Source organism: Ixodes scapularis, unplaced genomic scaffold (assembly GCF_016920785.2).
Source record: "Ixodes scapularis isolate PalLabHiFi unplaced genomic scaffold, ASM1692078v2 PGA_scaffold7__128_contigs__length_106722199, whole genome shotgun sequence".
In the NCBI taxonomy this organism is placed as follows: domain Eukaryota; kingdom Metazoa; phylum Arthropoda; class Arachnida; order Ixodida; family Ixodidae; genus Ixodes; species Ixodes scapularis.
This window is the reverse complement of record NW_024609882.1, coordinates 87,392,650-87,412,316: the sequence shown is the minus strand read 5'-3', so window position 1 is coordinate 87,412,316 and position 19,667 is coordinate 87,392,650.

Below are 19,667 nucleotides of genomic sequence, written 5' to 3'. Positions count from 1 at the left end.
TGCCGCGTATTTGTTTTTCTAGGGAAAACAGACAAAACCGCAACTAAGCAGGCCATGTGGGCTCCCGCGGTACAGTTGGACGTCAGGCGTTTCCAAGTGACATCAGCATAAGAGACGTCAGGCTTTTGCAAAAGAGGTCGCGGCGGTAGGAGTGAGGAACTTGAGGGAAAGCACGTGTACAAAACCAGGTGGATTTGTTTGTCTTGCATTAGACTGATATTTATTATTAGTTTATGCGCGGGCCCATTCCCTTTGTTCGATTTTGTTGATGAAAGGTAGACTGTTCTGTTATAGTAGCCGTCGTAGATGTGTGGTATAATGCAGTGACCGACTCCATGAGTAATCGCCCTTAGATAATAGGGCCAAAAATACCGGTAAAACAGTGTATGTGGATAGGACGGAAAGTGACGAAAAGGCTCTTTTTGTATGTTGTAGATGCATACAATGATCTTAAGCGACGTGTATTCAGACAAACGGAGTTTTTTGAAGGAGACATCCTTCGGCCTTCAAAAATGGAACAACAAACAACTATCTACGGCATTCAGATTCTAAATTCCCTGCAAATGCTTCTGTACTGAACCCACCAGGCTTAATATCGGGCAGTGCGACGCATTCGCCGCGCAACGATATAGTATACAAGTTCTGCAGACGTTCCTTACCAAATATAAATTTCAGGCTTCACATCTGCTTTCCCTTTCTGCGCTTACCATAAGCATACCCAGGCAGCCAAATATACTGAGCCAATAATGAGGCAAAATTGGATAACTTGGCCCAAGCTGGCCGGCTTCCCCAATGTGCACCCAATATTGGTAAATATTAGGTTAATCTTGGTAAACATGTTCACTATTATACAGGGTGTGCACAATATTGCTAAGTATTCGGACAATGTTTACATAGGTGGGAAATTGTACCAATATTTTCTAGTATTTGTTGAATATTGGTAAATACTGTTGTAATCTTGGTATAGCTGTCCAAAATTCTCCAGTATCTGCCTCATATTGGTAACGATTGTAACATTCTAGGTAGAGCTTGACAATATTAACAATATGATAGAGTTTGTGCCAATATTGGTACATAATTTACAATCTTGGATAGTTGAACAATATATCAATATTTTCAAATATGGTTCCAGTATTTGTAAATATGGAGATAATCTTTGCATAGTTGTCCGATAGTACCCATTACGCGCCCTATAAAGGAAAGTATCGGAACAAGCTTGGTATAGATGAAAAATCTTACCAATATTATTCGTTTTTTGTCCAATATTGCTAACATTGGGATAATCTTAGTATAGCTGTCTTATATTCGGCATCATGTGCCAATACTGCTAGATATTGCGAAAATCTTGAAATTGCTTGACAATATTACTAATCTTATCCAATATGTACCTTATGTTGGTAACTATTGAAAAAATCATGGTATCGCTGGACAATATTACCAAAATTACCCAGTATATACCCAATATTGGCAAATATCGGGATGGTATTGGTATAGCTGTCTAATATTACCCAGTCTGTTCCCAATATTGATACAGCTAAAGCTGTCAATATTAGACAGTATGTGCCCAATAATTATTAGTATTGGAACAATCTTGATGTAGACGTTTCCAGTGACAGTCTCGAACGAAGCGATTTGAAACGCGCGTCCCTTGTTTTGAGAGTGTACGTCAGTGTTGCTCGACTGCGCTGCTCTGTGGGTGTTCCCGTCATTGGCCTGCAGCAGCCTGCGTAGGCGCAATTTCTGACGCTGGTGGCGGCCAAGTTATACCGTTTTATTGTTTATTTAGTGTTTTATGGCAAATTTAATGTATAGAGTCATTTAAACAGCATTGTGCCATTTAGGAAAAAAAATAAAAAGCTATTTTTGTTGAGTTCGTGCTCTTCAGAACCCTATGCAACATATAGACCAGCACGCTGTTTACAAACAAGTCCGCATTTGCCCACACCAGGTGTGGGCACTGCGCGTGCGCAGAAACCGAATTCGCGTGAAGTGAAGCGCCTACGCATGCGCAGTGCCGTCGACAGCGCCACCGCAGCTGAGTGACGTCAGGGCCGCGTGTTGGTCTATATGCTTCTTTGATTTAATGCTTATTTTCACGACGCCTTACACTCAGCCGTCTCAATCTAAAAAATTCTCCACTCTCGAATATATATCACAATAGATGGCCGAAATGCATGGTTATACCCCGTTCACACATTCAATTCAAGGAGACCCATCATTCGATCAACCTATACTTGAGCCCTCATTTGCATACAGTGAAAGTGTAAATTGTGTTTTATAAGTTATTCCATTAACGTGAGAGGTTGAATATCTCACTTCTACTTTCAGCCGCTATCAAGGTTCAAGAACAGAGCGTCGACGCCGTTGGCATCTAGAAGGCCATTGGAAAGTACTTTTGCGGGTGCCTCGGACCGGCAAGGTGGCAAGCGTAACCTAGGCACCACCCGAGCTGGCCAGGCCTCAGGTTCAATGGGGAAAGGCGAGGCCAAGCTGGGCAGACACAAAAACAAGACGTACAAACGCAACGCCGTGGGGGCAGAGCCAAAGTTGTGTGCCAAGTGTCCAATAATGATTATCTTGCCTGCCTGCGTTCTGTGTTTCTACATAATGAAAAAAATGAAAATAAAATATGTGTTTTGTCTAGGAATGCAAATTACCTAGAACTGTTATTGGTAGCAGCATGGTAAAACAATTGCAAAAATCGTTTGGTATTATGCAAAGTTGGATTCCTGATATTGGCTAGACAAATGTGACCAATATACGACAATACTGAAAGAATCATGTTGCAATGTAGGCTAGAAGTACGGAACGACTATAGGGCAATATTGGGATACGTGGTGCAGCCATAATTGGCTGGAGTAAGCATATTGATATAGTAAGATATTGGGGAAGTGTGTGTAGCCAAAACTGGTTGGAAAATATGAAAAAAATATTGGTTAATATTAGGGCGGTTCGTGTCTCCAAAGAGCGTAAGAAAACATCGCCTAAAATTGATTAATATTGGGAAAGATCACTAGCAAAAAATGCATAGACAATATGCTCATATTTTGGGTCCAAAGCAAAGGCCAAAATGGACACAGAATATCGCAGCAATATATATCCGCGTTGCACTTTCTAATATTGACCAATATTGCTGACATTTTTTTTTACAAATATGGGACTAATCAATATTAAAGTGCTACCAAAGTTGCATTCGCAAGGCGTAACACGTCTTGAGACCGCACTAGAAGGGGTGCCGACTCGACGATGACCATGTCCTCATCTTCTGTTCCGCTTAATCGGGTTTGTACTATGATACACACGCTGACCTCTGCGATTGCTGAACCGTTCTGCACCAAACAACTAAAGGCTGACACTCGTGTGCACCTGCTTATACAAGCTCTTACTCGCAACATTGTGCGTCACCATCGCTTCGTCTAGCGTCGCCATATTGACATCCACTTACCTCTACTCATCTCTGGAACATCATTTTATTCTACGCGGTTCCAGCGTTCTGAAGCGTATAAAATTAGGGGTTCTATCGCGGCGTTTGAGGGAGAAACCTACTAGGCACACTCCTCCAATCCATTATTTTTTCTCAGCGCCATTCACTGCTCATCTTGTGAAACTTCGATAGGAGCAACATAACCAACCCTCCTGCCCCGACAAGCGAATGGAAATATCCTCGTGGTGGCTCATGAAAGATAAAAAAGTAATAAACACAAATGAATCTGAAGGCATACGCACATAGCATTATGGTGTTACCTCTGCTTCACTGAAAGTGCGAGTGTGCCGGACTCTACAAGTGTGAGCACCCGGCTTTCAGCGTCCCCGCCAAGGGGCCAAGCACGTAGCTCGAGTAGTGTTAGCGTTATTTAGAACAACATGCTCGTTCCTGTAGACTCGGCTTTGCTCGAACATAAAGTGAAGCAAATTGTAGTATTAGGGGGCCAAGGTATAAAGCAATCTACATGGAACACCGTGATTCTCTCCTTCCGTCCCGGCGACAAACTTTTAATTGTTACTTTTGTTGTTGTTGTTGTTGTTTTATTTTTGCGTTGATATCGGCAATGTTATCTACCGGACTATTGAGGACCATATAATTCGAAAACGCGTGACCTCCCAGTGTAGCCCGTGAACACTCGTGCGCGATTTAGTTTTAGTTTAGTCGCGTTGTCCTAGACAGCAATAAAGCGGCATTGAAATAAAATATTTATTAGGCAGTATCCTGGCGTCGCAACAAATCGCGCAACATAAAAAAAAGAAAAATATGAAATGTTTGACGTGTTAGTGTACTCTTACAAACGGATGCACAATCACATAATCTTAGACAGAAAGGAAACGCCAGCATCTTTTTGTTAAAAAAGGCAATTACTTTGTTAACAATGTGTCGGATTCAAAGATCGCCTAACTGATTTAAAGTGATACGGAAGGAAAATATTAGCTCTTATTTCTTTTTTAGCCAGAAACTACGTTGCGCTCGCACATTCCGAAGCACCAGTCTTTTGTTCACACTCACAGGAAAAGTAGTTTTAAGACCAAAAAAGTGATTTATCTGTAGGACCTGCTAGTTGGGAGACCGATGTAGTTATGACGTTGAATGCCTCGCGCCCCAGCCACACTAACGGAAGTACAGATGAACTCGGGCTTGAACGGAATCGTAAATCTTGGCGAAGAAATCCCATGTGATACTTAGTGTGCATCCCACAGGATCAAGATCGCCGTTCTTAGCAGACGATATTTTGGAGATTGATCTGATGATGAGGAAACTCGTTCCCGGCAAACCATACCACTCCCTCTCCTCCGCCCGCCTTCGGAAACGTCGTTCATCTTTTAGCGCAACGAATGTTAATTTGAAGTGGGAATTTTAACTCGAAGTCAACGGAGAAAAGTTTGTGGAAGTCTTACGAGCAGCGTTAAATGCTTCAAATCATGAGACACATGCCCCATTCGGTCCTTGGAAGGAACTGGAGGCGCAGCACTGAAATTAGCGGCCCTACGAAGCAAAGAACGAGGATCATCCGCTTGCTGCGTATGTCATGCACATTCCTAGAACATGCTTCTGTGAGCCATTGTTCAGCGAAGTGAAAGGAGGACAAGTAGCCTCCCCTTATTTTGAGTAGGAAGCGGTAGTTCCTGTGGTCTGCTGCAGTTGGAGCCTTCAAGGCAGCAGAGCCAGCTGTCTCTGCGGTCTTGGTAGATGTTGTATCGCTGTGCATCGGCGGCAGCCCTTTCCCTCAGCAGAGAATGCAAGCGCGAAAGCAAGGGCAAAGGAATGCGCCCGCGTTCTCTCGCACGCGGGTTGATCACATCGCTGGGGTGGCATGTAGTGCTGTAGGCGCGCTGTTTAACCCAAATTAGTAGAGTAATCTATTAGTAGATTCCAGCGAAGGGCCCTTTCGAATCCTTCCACTATAGCGGAGCGAGCGCAGACAAGTAGACCTCTCCTGCAGGGTTCATTTTTGCTCAAGTGGATAGAGCTGTGAGTTACTTCACCTGAATCGTCAATTTTTAATCGATTACATTAAAGTACTTGATACATATGCCCCTCGTGTACGTCACAGGAAAGATGCTCAAAGCCCGGGGGGGGGGGGGGGGGGTGTGCATGGGATGCGTTTCTTTTTATGTTTCTTAAAGTTCTTTTTTACACATGGAGTTGCTTTTAACTTTGTTTCTTTCAGAAACCGCTTGACATCTGAAAGCAGAATTTAAAGCGAAGAAAAGCAAATAAAAGGTTTACATTGCAGGTGCGTCGAAGGAAATCTTCTCAAATAAGAGCTTAAATACGGAAAGAGAATGCAATATTAGGAGTTGTCTGATAAATTACATTTTAGCGCGCTCATCGCGCAGGGTGCTTTGAGAACATATAAAATACGTATAGTATGAAACCTTTTAATAAAACGTTTGCCTAACCTATTACAGTGATGTTGTGTAGTAGGTGAACATAAATACAAAATATTATGTTTCCAAACGCGTTATCATCAAACACAAATTTAGTAATTTGCGTGCTGGGTTGACAGAATCAGAAAATAAAATAAAACAAAAAAGTAACCGCGCCAGCTTACCAATCATGGACATTTCGGATTCATCCCCTGCAAAGAATAGAAGTGAAAAGTGTAAATATCCAATTGGCGAGAGTTTTAGAATAGGGTAACACACATTTGGGAGCCCCTAAAAAGTAGGGGGACACAATAACAGAAAGTGTTGCGACGCTCGCCTATAAAATAGTAATTTCGCATGTAGGCACTCTGTGAGTGAAAAATATAAAGGACGTGTAAAGTTTAAGTTGAGTACATACACATTGTTGATTGCGCAACAACATAAAATTGTTAAACCAAATCAAGTATGTTTGAAGCCAGGACCAACTTTGTGGCATTACGACTTCTTCAACAAGTGCTCTGACTATGTGCATATCTCTCCGTGTTTGTGTTTACTCAGTGACCATTTACGTCGGCTTATACACATGCAGTATAAATAGTTCCCAAAATGAGAAAGGCCATCGCAAAAAGTAAGTAGCCACTGCACATTCAATATAATGGCTAACGACATCACAATGCCTTCCGAGGCTCCAATGGTTCATATGAACCTTGTTAGCAAGCTCAGCCTTCTAGTTGGTTTCGTATTTCTTTGGAATTTTAATTAATACAATTTTTTCTGGGACTAAATGTTTCGCGCCACAACTACAGTGCAAATATGCTATTAATTTCAGCCCAAGTTTTGGCTACTTCACCTTTTCTCTGCGAGGAGAAGGACAATCCTGGGGTCGAATAGACGCGAACCCTTACAAAAATGTTTCTAATTTCTACATAAACTTGCTGTAAAATAGTGTGTAGAAGATATACACATGCTAAAATAAACGTATCCACTTTTCTCTCCATTGTCAAAAATTTTGGACACTTCTGTAAACATGCTATATGGCTTATTTTATAGAAATTTAATAAAATTGTATACAAATTGTATAGTAAACAGATAATTTAACAAAATTTTACTCCTTTCTAACAACAATTTTCGTGGTTTTCATGAAAAAAATTGAATATACATTTCAGGGTTCTTCACGATACATCCATGAAAACATGCTGGCGCCATGTGCACACGGCGATACGACAGATGGCTCCATGGCACATACAAAGACATCCCAAATACACACGCCACGAAGCACTCCGTGGCGTCTGTGGCTTATAAGGCTGGTGAACTGCATCTCCAAATATCAAGCATCTACACAGACGATAATTATTTGGTACAGTCGAAAAAAGCAGCCTCCGCCATGAGGCTCTTAGGGGGTATGAAGTCGTTTCTCCGCATTGTATCTTATTATTCTAGAGTGTGCAAGAAGAGCTCGGCGTGTGGCTTCTTTGTCTTCGGATTCGGCGATATTCCCAACGTGACGTACTACACCCAGGAGCTCACGTCGCGCCTAGGCCTAGGTTAAGAGTTTGGTCGAGGTGAGAGCGAGAGCGTTCTTGGCACGTTTGGATGAGCCGTCAAGGCTGCTGCTTGGGTTTGTGCAATCCACCAATAAGACATTTGTGACACAAGTACACAATCGGGTAAAAACTTGTCGATGGTTTTTCACCAACACGCAAATCGCGATAGGGGCGCCGCGGACTTCGATGTGCTTCTTCTGAGTGTTCATTCACTTACAGGCCAATGCCAATTGGTGTACGGCAGCAAACCAAGTTGATATTTGTATGGAAGCGCAAATACATCGCTTAAAACGCGTAGAAAAATCGAATAATTGCAGTTTTACCCGGCGCCCTATCTCACTTCGTCACGGTATTTCATGCATGGGAGAACATCCACTACTTTTTCCGATTAGTTGTTAGACGAAGTACTATAGACGAAGTACTTGCGCAAGCATAAACTGCCCCATGGAGCGCTGCCGGCGTTGTAGGTGACCGTGAATAACCGGCTCCTAATTTCCCTCCCCAACAGCACTTAAAAGATAGGGAGCGCGCGCGCAAAATTCTTACCCAAACAGTAGTTAAAACGGATGACACGCGTCATAGTTCCGAGGAACGCCACAACACAGATAAGCCCTCTTTCTGGCGCTGTGGCCCGCACGCCGATAAGAGGGAGTGGGTGGCCTGGCTCTGCACAGAGCCGGTCGGCCGCCCTGCAGAGCCCACCCGAGCGGCCACCGCAGATGTGGCTCCTCCGCGAGCTCAGCGGGGCGCGCAGCTCATAGGATATGCGCTACGTATTCAAATGCTTTCGAATTCCTAAGCCTAACCAGTCTTAAGTGTCCTCCTGTAATTTTACATTGAACCTGCAATGTTCACAGAACGCCGAACAGGCATTCGTTTTTGTTTTGGTTTATTTCGGTGCGTTCCTTCTGTGCAAATGACGCTTTGTAGTCGACAAACACCATTCTTCGCTCACGTCACTAAATGAACCTCCTGCAAAATATATCATAGCTCTTTACTAGAGAGCAAGATCAGACCCCGCTGACAATGCCGCGGTGTTCAAAATCGCACCCCCGACGCTTTAGCGAGGTCACCGTGATTTAGGGAAGTGTATTTTCACTGATTGGGCGTTTAGTTTTTTGCATCGGGGGAAAACATGTCGTTTACAGGCGCTTATATATTATTTTTATGAGTTTATTTCACAGTGAAAGACACCATAGGCCTAGCACGTTAAATAAAAAGGGGGGGGGGATGTACCGCACAATGGCAATAGTGACAGAGAACAGTAGAAGACTTTAAAGTACAAGAATATTAAAACCAAAAATATTGAAGATATCTAACTGGGATAGGGGAAGGTTATAAATCTGTAGTATTTCTCTGCATGAGTGACGCTAACAATAGAGGAGGGCAGTTGGTTCCATTCAGCGGTGGCACGGGGAAGAAGTTATTTGTTAAACGCATTAGTTTCATCAAGATTAGTTTACTGCACTGAAACAATTCCAGTGGGATGAAATTGCAGCGGTTAGTGATAGAAAAAAAGAATTGGACATAAAGAAAATGTTTCCTCACCCCCAGGAAGCATGTATGTGACCCATAAGCGGGGAAACGCAAAGCTGAATTCACACAGTGGACAAGTTAAAGGAAACAGATCGGCAGACGAGAAAAATATGTGCATCACGTCACCTTGACGTCTTTACGAACACATCCGCACGTCTGCAGTAAGTCCGTGAACCTGGTTTGATATGCCAAATTTACCGTACAAAGTATTGCTGGCTGCAAGTTCGAGTTCGTAACATTGGTTGCTGCAGTCGCGGCGCGTGACACCAAACAAGATATGCACCTCTCAAAGTTGTGACTGTAATAAATGTTGATGCACTTGAATCTAAAAAAGAAAAAAAACATCACGCAGCTCACGTGAAGCTCCAGTCAGCGTCTTGTCATTCTGCCACTGAAGACAAAGATGGACGGAGCCAGCGACAAAACGGCGTTCTTTGTAATTGTATTTGCGGAAGCATTCCGAAAAGGGTAGTGCATCCAATACAATCAGTACAGAAAGAACTATATGAAATGCCGAATCCAGCATCGGCGAGAAATTCCAGCGGCGCTTCTGCGGATCGGGCTTCACATGGCAGTTTGAGCCACGCAGTTCTATTTGCGCGCGTATATTTGTCTTATATTTCAAAGCAAGTCAAACGTTGCGTTGAGAAAAAAAAATTAAAAGGGACGCATTTTTAGACTGCAGAGAGGCCATAACAACGGACCAAGTTTCTGAGGACAGAATGGTTTAAGGCGGATTCGAGCGCTCGTCACTCAATGGGCACATTTCTCTACACAAATTGAGTTTCAGGAATGCACGAGGTAATTCATTCTTTTGTAGCTTCATCATAAAGAGATGATAGAGGTTTACGGCCCTTGCACGTTTCCTTGAGAGCGCTGGAGATTTTAATAAAATCTAGAATAATGACCGTTTTGATTGCTCTGAGCGCCTTTTGAGTCACTTTTGAAAATACAACTATTTAGAAACCGAACGTGGAAAAACAAAACAAAAAGAAAACGATTGGACATACGTACTAGGGGTGCCTCTGATTTAATTTTAAGATAACGACGAGCAAACTAAATATCGTCGTATTATCGCACTTGCGTAAATAAAATCACCCTGTTATTTTTTTTTCGAAACGTGTTAAACGAGTTGGCAACACTTGTACTAAATGCATAAAACAGGAGATTTTGTTTTTGTTGCTGTTTTTCTCTCGAACTCAAATTCGACCGCGATGTCTGGTTGCTCGGGGATCTGTAACACGTGTAGCGAAAGCTCTCGCTGTAAAGCCCACTGATTGTGGATTTAATCCTCCGCCCGTGCCCACTTTAATCTGGATGACCATCAAACGGCGTGTTGTCATGTATCACTATTGCGTGATGCACGTTAAAGCCGTGAGTCAAGCAGCGGAATACTGCACTGGCTTTCATTTCCCACGAAGACACCAGACTCCCTTTGTGCTGAAAAACTTCCCGCTGTCTAAACGTGCACACAACATAAATACAATTCATGGCTCCCCGTTGGTCGGTACTTTTTTAACGTCGCATAAAGATATGAGTAACGAGCCTATTAGTGACCGACCCGAGGGTTCTGTAACTTTTTCCCGAAGCTGCCACACACCTGCGACCAAGTTAGATCCCTCCTTCGTAATCCCTCAATGTGGATTATCAGTGCGCCACATTATATCGCACTGTATTATCATTGTCACCCCTTATATGGGCTTCTCAGGCATTCATTGTACATGCTGCATGTCTCTCTGTGGCGCCTGCGCTGATGAGCGCATATATATATATATATATATATATATATATATATATATACAAGCGAAAATTTCGGTTTTATGCGTTACATCATCGAGAGCGGCCGTATTCCTTGATGGCACGAGGAAAGTATCGATGCTTGCAAGGGCTGCAGAAACCAGATTCTGACGAACAGTAAGAAATAATGCCATGCATTAAAAGGCTGTTTAAATGCCCATACACACAGTTGACACAGTTGCGTTTTAGTTCATTTGACTGCGCTGTGCCAAGAAACAGAAGCGAGTCATCGGGTCATCTATGCTTTTTATGAAGCGTGGAACTCAATTCGAAGAGTAGCTTGGCACGCGACATATGAAGCAATGATGTCCTGGTATTTCGCAGCCAGAACGCAGTGAAACACCCAAACGCTGTCAAACGCAACTGTGTATGAACCTATAGAAGAGCGTTACCGTAGCCTACAGCGGCCACGGTGTATTGCTCCTGGTACAGGTTGTACTAACGTGTACCACTCTATCTGAGAATACCCCCCCCCCCCCCCCGGGGTGAAGGTACCACCCCCTTCCTTTCCCCAACTTCTTCTCCTGGGAGGCGGCCCTATCGGGAACAGAGCTCGATGACCAGCAGCGGCTGGTTGAGCAATCCCTCCGAATCTGGGCGGCCACGCAGCCCTCAACTAAGGGTACCAACCAGGGACCCCAAGGTTTTTTTTTTACTTTTCGCATTTTAAAGTTGACGTTGATGATGATGATAATTGAGCATGCTTTGAATTTATAGCGCGAGCTTCCGGTTGTACTGCCACTTTGGCCAGTTCCGGGATTGCTATGCCCATGCCCGAGTCCACCGTGAGTGACTAAAAGAAACAACCAAAAACCGACACGCCTCAAGCAAATGAATAACGCTCGCGAATGTATCTTTGGCAGACTTACAATTGCTCGTGCTAACTTCAAAAGCACAGAGGGGCAGCAAGCTTGTCGAAGATACCTTTCCGTGCGTGATTCATTTCTGTTTGTGTGTATACTGTCTGAAGTTACTCAGCCTCAACTGGCGACTTGTCTCTCAAGTGTTTGACGAGCTATGTTGGCAGTGCTGTACACCCGCCAGCCTGGGGTATTTAACGTGCACCACGGAGTAGTAATACACGACCGCACGCCGGTACGATGCTCATCTAGATCGAAACGGGCAAGAGCGGAGGTTATTGTCTCCTTTGCTTGAGGCTTTTTGGCGTTGGTTGTTTCTATTTCTCCTCTGTGGAACTAGGGCATAATAAACAACAACTATTTGTTTCTATTTTGCGTCTACCACTGCCAGTAATCTTTGACCCGCTCCATGCTTGATCATGGTATCTTATTTGGTGGCGGAAGTGGACACCCGGAGGAAATATTTCTTTACGTTAGAGAAGTGCAAAACATTAAACAGGAGTCGCATGTAACGCTCAAGCTACGACCAGTGCTTCTGGCAAACTCAATGGACCCTTTCGAAAGTTTTACCTCTTTTTCAAGCTGTCAATTCCCTGCACAAATACGGATACGAGCGTCAGCTTTTTCTGCTCGATTCGGGATCATTTATTTTTCAGTCATTTTGATATTTCCCCAACTCAAAAGTTGTGTTCAATGGGACGTCAGCTGAAAAAAGTACTCGTGCTGCGGGAGCTCAAGCCAAAGAAACAAACTGGCTTGCGCTCGGAGATTTTCAAATGATCACCCAAAGTTTCAGATTCGCACGTTCCTCAATCTCGGTTGCAGCGCCATTCTGAAGGGGATCAGCCGGCGTCCACATAGGTATAATATCATCAAAACAAATGGAACTAACGTTGTGGACGCTAGTGAGGTCTAGCGCATGGACGCATACGAAATAAAATACACTTGGAAGCAAAAGAAAAACAGAAAAAAGAGAGACCATTGTTTGATTTTTTGCTGACAAGTTTTTTTTTTTTTTGCTTCTTTATTAAATAAATTCGAAAAGTACCACAACGTAAGTTCTTGTCTTGACAATGTTAGGCTCAGGTGGACGTCATTCATAGGAAAATGTCTTCTCTCGTTTCCATCTCTTGATCCAGTTGACGTCCTCCTCTCAAACGTTTGAGTGCTATTCCAACTGCTGGCGTATTCAAGCTCTTGCTTAAGTAATTTATTTAAACAAATCAAAAAACATCATTTTCTAAAAAAAAAACAAAAAAACACGACAACGTGCAGTCACTTTACGCGCTCATCTCTTCTATATAATTAATTAGAAGTAAATAATCAACATCAGATAGAACTGTTTGAAAGCAAAATAGATTTGTGCTTCAAGCAGTTATATGACTGCTGACGCCAGCACGTGTTGCACGTGTTACAGGGCTTCAGCAGACTCCTAGCTAAAGGCTTGTTAAGGCTCTGAAGGCATGACTTTTGCTGATTGTATTTTCATTTAGTGTGCTGTTAGCGGGCGTGGTCAAACGATTGCGTATGACACGAACGTGGCTCGTAAGCACCCTAGGAGCGTGCAGGGTTGATCAAAGATACCCTAATGTGTATTTGGATATAAACAAGTAGTCGAATGCATTGAAAAGGCGGCTAAAATACTTATTTTGAACACCATTTACTTTAGGAAATATAATTTGAGATATTTTCATAAACTGTAAACCTGGTTGGGTGACTAGTGGATATGAAAAACAATAAAGAAGCATGACCTATATATTTTATAACCATTATAACATATTCACTCAACGAACAAACAAGTGCTAACGGGTAACATGCCCCAAAAAAATGACGTAACGTTTTCGCGCCTGAGACAATATCATTTTTGTAAATTCAACACTTCGCTTTTTTGTGGATTGTTAATAAACCCGGACGCCCCTTCAATAGCTTGAAATTACGCTTCTATGAAACGTGAGGCGTACGTGTCTTCATTTTTCTATTTACCTTTCTAATTTTAGGCAAAATCCCGCGAACCTCTAAATAACGTCAATGTCTTTATAAATAACCTGGGCAGGTCACTATGCTACTGTCCGTTATGAGCACCTTTTCAACAGTGATTTTAGTAAGTCGCGGTGGAATGAACCCGTACTAACTTATCTATCTGGACTAAAGGCTCATTCACACTGCCCCATTTCCTTACGTTAAGTTACGTTACGCATAAGGCACCGAAACATTTGTGTCTCGAATGTCGCCTGTCGTGCTTTCTCCTCTAACCTGTATAATCACTTAATATGAAACACAGATGTCCCGGTGACTTCAGCGTAATATTTCGTAACGAAACGTAACAACATGGGGCAGTATGAACCAGCTTTAAGGCCCTTCGATGTATTTGCGTTTGTCTCGGAAAGAACCTGTCAAGCTCGGGCAACACGACGGCAACAGCAAAACAACACGTTGTCCAACAGCCGGGCAACTTGTTGCTCGCTACCCGCGTTTTCCTACAAACCTGTCATAACGCGGCATCAGCAGCACAACATGGACGGCAACAAAAATGTTGCCACGGTATAACAACTTTCGGAAGCAAAAGTAGCAGCAACTTGTGTTGGACAACGTGTGTTGCCCTGGTCGCCATGGCCGAGCGAATTTCGGGCCGGCAACACGACAACACATATAGCTTCGATGGCAGAGCTCGTTCCCTATCAATAACGTATTACTCAAATAAAGGCTTGGAAAACGCTATTCACCCATAATTAAGCCTGACGTGCAACTAAACGAATTTGATTCATGTTGTTACTGCGTAATTGCGGAAAGCGATTTTCGAAGTGGTCACAGCTACGAGCGTGAACGTTCAGACTGGTGTCAAAATGAGAACTGCCTAGATACCAGCTCACATTACTGATATTAAAATAAAATGGCATGCGTACTCAGCCGTTGGTAAAGAATAATAAAACTAATCCAGAACAGGCGAAGATTAAAAATTTGAAGCATGAAAACAAACACTCTTATAATCATTGTAGATGCTTGGAACTTAAAAGCAGCCGCTACCAGACACCTCATTTGATTCACAAATATCCACGACGTTTTGGGGAATGAACCGATCGCACACCACGTGGTAGGCGAATAGACAGCGTTCAAATATATGTACTCCACCGACTGTTATGAAGCTCGATCGCGTCGGTGTCAAAATTTTAAAGCACTGTCAGTTCAGCTCAACACCACGCTACAAAACACGCTTTGAAGTACTGCCAGTGCTAACTCAATTATACAGCAGAAATAGAAATTGCATTAAAGAAAGAACCGGGCAGAAACGCTTCATACGATGGCATAAATCCCGAACATATCAACGACTTCCTTTTCCTAAGTTAGGGTTATCTGCTTTGTCAGCGAATGAAGAACATTTTGATAAAATAAAGGGTGAAAAATACTCCCCGTGTCAAGTTTTCTAGCCACAGTCACTGGTTGATGTCGTACCGCAGTTATTTCCGGCATTTCGAACGTACTAGCACTTTGTAGACTCACATTTCCAGCGACTGAGCGACGCACACGAACGAAGGTAAACAATCAAGACGGCGGAGTGTTCCCCGTGTTGTCGTCGCCGTCAGCGCAGTGTGACAGGGTTGTCGGACAAAAAACTGGACAACACGGTGGCCGGGCGGCAGCAACATGTTGTCCGACTGTTGTTGCTGCCTTGATGTGACAGGGTCGCCCGCAACACGATTTACTCGTGTTGCCGGTTAGAGTTGTACAACTGTTGCCTCAGTGTGACAAGGCCTTAAGTTGCGTCAAACTGCGCCAGTGCACGAGGTCCGTGTCTCGAGCGGCCCTGGAAACTGTTGTCGGCGCAGCACTGAAATGAGCAGCCCTTGCAAGCGAATGGCAGTCGAGCCCCCGCTCCTGGCGCGTGTCTTGCGCATTTCCACAACAATTATTGGCGGAACTTGTAAGCATAATTTTCTGAAGAAAATCTGGTGTGCATTTACCGGCAGCGCCTTCAATTTTCGGCATCCAGGGGGATAGTAGGCCTCCTTGAGTGCAGCATGGCTTTGTGCTTCTGAGTGATTCTTTTTCGCTGACAGGCAGACTGACGTCAAGTGTCCTTCCTTGCCATACCCGTGGCCAGTTGCACGTTGCCAGCCGGGCACTTGGCGCGCGATTGTGGACGAGTAGTAGAGCCGCGCCACTTGCATGGAAAGGGGACTTCTTGGTACACTTCACTGGTGGGAAACGGTTGCTTCTTGATGCTTCTGACTCGTCACGCGGAAGTGTGGACCTCGCCGACGGTCGCGTTTGACTGCGTTGGTGGTAGCAGTTTCCTTGGCTGCTGCTTCACTGTCTCTGAATTGCACGCCGTGGAGATGGCGGTTTCTAATCTCAGGTCTGCGTTGAGCGGGAGTTTTTCACTCAACGTGACATTGTTGAGTCCCAAAACCAGTTTATTTCTTATTAGCTTTTCCTTTATGTTTCTGTAGCCGCACTTTTCTGTCATCTTGTACTAGTTCTCGACACGTCGTCGGCAATTTCGTTAGCCATTTGTTTACGGCTGTCGAACTTGGCCCATTCGTAGATAGGGTTCGTTCGCAGCAGGAAGTTTTCCGCGAACACTTGCGTCATGGCACCGTAGTTTAGTTTTTCAATGTCCGCCAGTATGAGTGAGGTCAGCAGGTGTTCCACCTCAGTGTAGAGTTAAAAAGATACAACTGATCTAAAATAGTTTTCCAGATTTACGTCACTCTATTGATAGTACAGAGGTAGAAGTGGTCCTGTCCTATATTATACTGTTGTGTGAACTATTTGTTTAGTAAACTATGCAACTAAAGCAATGTTGACAAAAATAAAAAAAAACAATACAGACACGAGTGAACGAAAAGGGTGCAAAGAAAACGGTCCGCAGTTTGACCCTTCTTTTCAGATTGCGTCTGTGGTTTTGATGCCACGTAATGTAAGCAGTATTCATTGTATACATAATTCAAAGTGCAATATGAGTTTGCCATAAGGGGTGTTTAATAATGATATTTTAATTCGCTGATGATACCAGCATCTTAGAGGTAGGTAGATATGACAACTTTCTCGACATATTCCCAAAGTAGCCGAAAGCACTTGCACCATCAGTGCATCAGGTTTTTTAGTGGCCTGCCGGTAAAACCTTTTCGTAGTGCGTCATACCTATGCTTCTGCAGCTTCTTCCAACTTATCAATGACTGCAAAATTGCGCGTCGACAAAAAAAGTCGAATTCAATGAGGCATCGGCTCATACGGTGTCGCGTACATTCAAGTGAAGTCGTGATTCGCCGGGGGCGATGGGGTTATGCCATATTTTAGACGCGTCGTTGGACTCGCCGGGCATATGGTCCCTCTTGGATACAACCCGACTTGGCGCGCCAGTGTCACTGATGAGCCGGAAGAAGCTTTTCAGACGAGGGTGTGGCGCGAAGCTTAAAAGTGGCGCTAGTCGCACGCAAGAATACTGCCAAACGTGTAGTGCAAGAGCATTCGGCTTCAAGGGGAATATATGTAAAAGGTTGACATATCTACCCACCTCTAATTTGCCGGTATCGGAAGCAAAAAAAAAGTGAGTGGAAATTTTTATAGACCCCGCGTGCGTACCTAACCTTTTTTTTCTAATTAAGGATGTATAGTGCAATATACTGGAGGATATCTGTGTAATGTGCACAATACAACAGCGCCCCCTCTACCAATTGTCGATGACAAGTGTACTTTATGTAGTTATGGAGGTTTTTATTTGTTTCATGGAGGCATGCCACTGCCATCAGGCTTCTGTAAACATTTTTTTTTGTACAGTGTGTCTTATTACTAAGGTGCATCGCATCTTTGATTTGTATGCTTAATACAACAAACACTTTAAAAGAAAGTTCTATATGATTTCACTTTACTCGCATATCTCTAAATATTAAGAATACTACTACTACTGATAATAATACTAATAATATTTATTCATAACGGATGGGCATTTCCAAGGCACAACTCAGGTTTGTCGAAGTCAGCAAGAGCTTGTGTGACTAAACCGAAGACGTAGTGGAACAAATAGCAGTAGGTGTCATAAAAAAATGTCACGTGTCAAAAGATTTCAGTTGATAACGTTTTAAGGGTTGTGCTGGCTAAAGCGATCAAGCGATAATAAAAGCTGCAGAAATAAACCAAACCAGTGATTAAAAAAAATAAACACAGACACACCTAATTCGGCCAAATTACATGCCAGAGCGCGTAGCAGAAAACAAAATCGTAAAGTAAACAGTGCACTGCTGACTTGGTCTCAGTCGTGGCTCAAATTGGAGCCTAAGGCTCTCGAGATCGGAAAAAGTTGAGATGTTCAAGCCAGTTAAGAAACAATCGAAACAAAAAACTTTAAGCACTCATGAAGAAAAAGACTTGCACTCATAAAATAATGGACCAGTTCGTACTAACGTGTGGGGGTCCCAAAAGTACTCATTTTGAGTACAAAATACAAAAGAGAACAAAAAATCGACATCACGAGAAAGTCGTTGCTTATCCCCAAGGCAAAAAAAAAAACTACTCGCACAGGAAAAAAAAAAGAATGGTCTGCGGATCAACACCCCAGTAAGTAAACAAAATATTAACAATGATAATATTAATAACAAATAACAATAATTTAGTTACTTGCGTGACACTTCCTTTCGATCACAGTGTTCCTTCTTATATTTTTTTAGCCGTTTCGTGTCGTGAAGATTACTGATCCAAAGGGTTCAATAGTGAGTTTGGTCTGTACGGGACATTTTTTCGGGATCGCGGCCGGGAGATGAATAAAACCTGTGGATTTTACTCTAATCTGCGCGCATGAGCGCTTGAAAAAGCGCGTCCCCGCATGAGATTTTAGCACTCACTCTTTTACGCCAACAGTTTGTTTGCTTTTTTTTTCGTGTTGTAGGCAATAACGTGCGACCCCACCGCCCATGACGTTTTGGTGCTTTCTTGACGGTTTATAACTTTATTTTCTCTGTATATTATGTAAATTTCTATCTATAATGATGTGAAATTAAAGAGCAGTTTTTAAGCGATACTTTAATATTTCGCTATTACCTTTATCTTTAGTTGTTAGTAAATTTGTCAGAAGTTATTAGACCACAGTTTCTAATATTAAAAAAAAATATTTCTCAAGTAATAACGTCCCATCGTCGACGACATTTTACATGAATGTGCGGTTGGATATATTGAATTGAAAAAGTGAGCGAAGGACTAAGCAGATATTGTATAATTTAAAATAAAAAAATGCAGCTTAAAATGGTATTAATTCATGGTGCCATAAAAACGGAATGACCAAAACTAATCGAAATTACGAGACATTAAATTATTAAGCATTCTTCGACGTTGTATTTTTTAAAACATCGATATTGATATATTGCACGTTCAGAATGTTATTAGGCCTTAAACCTTTTTCATTCAGTTACGGTAAATTGCAGTTTCTTAACATAAAATACAGATGGCGACAAGTGTTCAAGAATTGCTTGATGTGAATTTTCCTTCGTGTGCCGCTAGGAAGGACACATGAAAGCCAGAAAAAGCGCCAGATGTCAGGGTGTCAGATAAAAATGAACACGTAATTATCTTATCTTTATTGGAGCGTGTTATGTGATTTTTGCTGGTTAGGCTTGTAAATCCCTAAGAGGTGAATGTTTGCTTTGCCTTACCTTAGTTCGGAGAGCAGTCAACGCTACGGGCTGATAAAGCCACTAAAGCCGCGCCAACAGCGCGAGGTCAAGCAGTTTTTTTCTCTTTCTGTGGTTCTGCGGTTGGGCTAAACTAGAGCCAATAAATTAGCTAAATTGCATACACATCTTGGTGCTTAAAGTGATGGTTATCAGTTATCTGAAGTTTTATCTGAAATCAGAGGAAACGCTTTTCCGTCCTCCACAAATGTTGAAACAGTTCGCGACAACGCAAAGCAATATTGCGAGAGCTTCCTAACGCCGAAGCTACTGCTGAGGAAGTCGCATTTTTGAATCATGACGATCGGCAGTTGCGTTTGATCTGTACAAACCACCAAGATGGAGGCGCCCACAACAATATCGGGGAAAAAAGTGTCGATACTCTAAGCGTAGCTAACCTGTAGGAACTA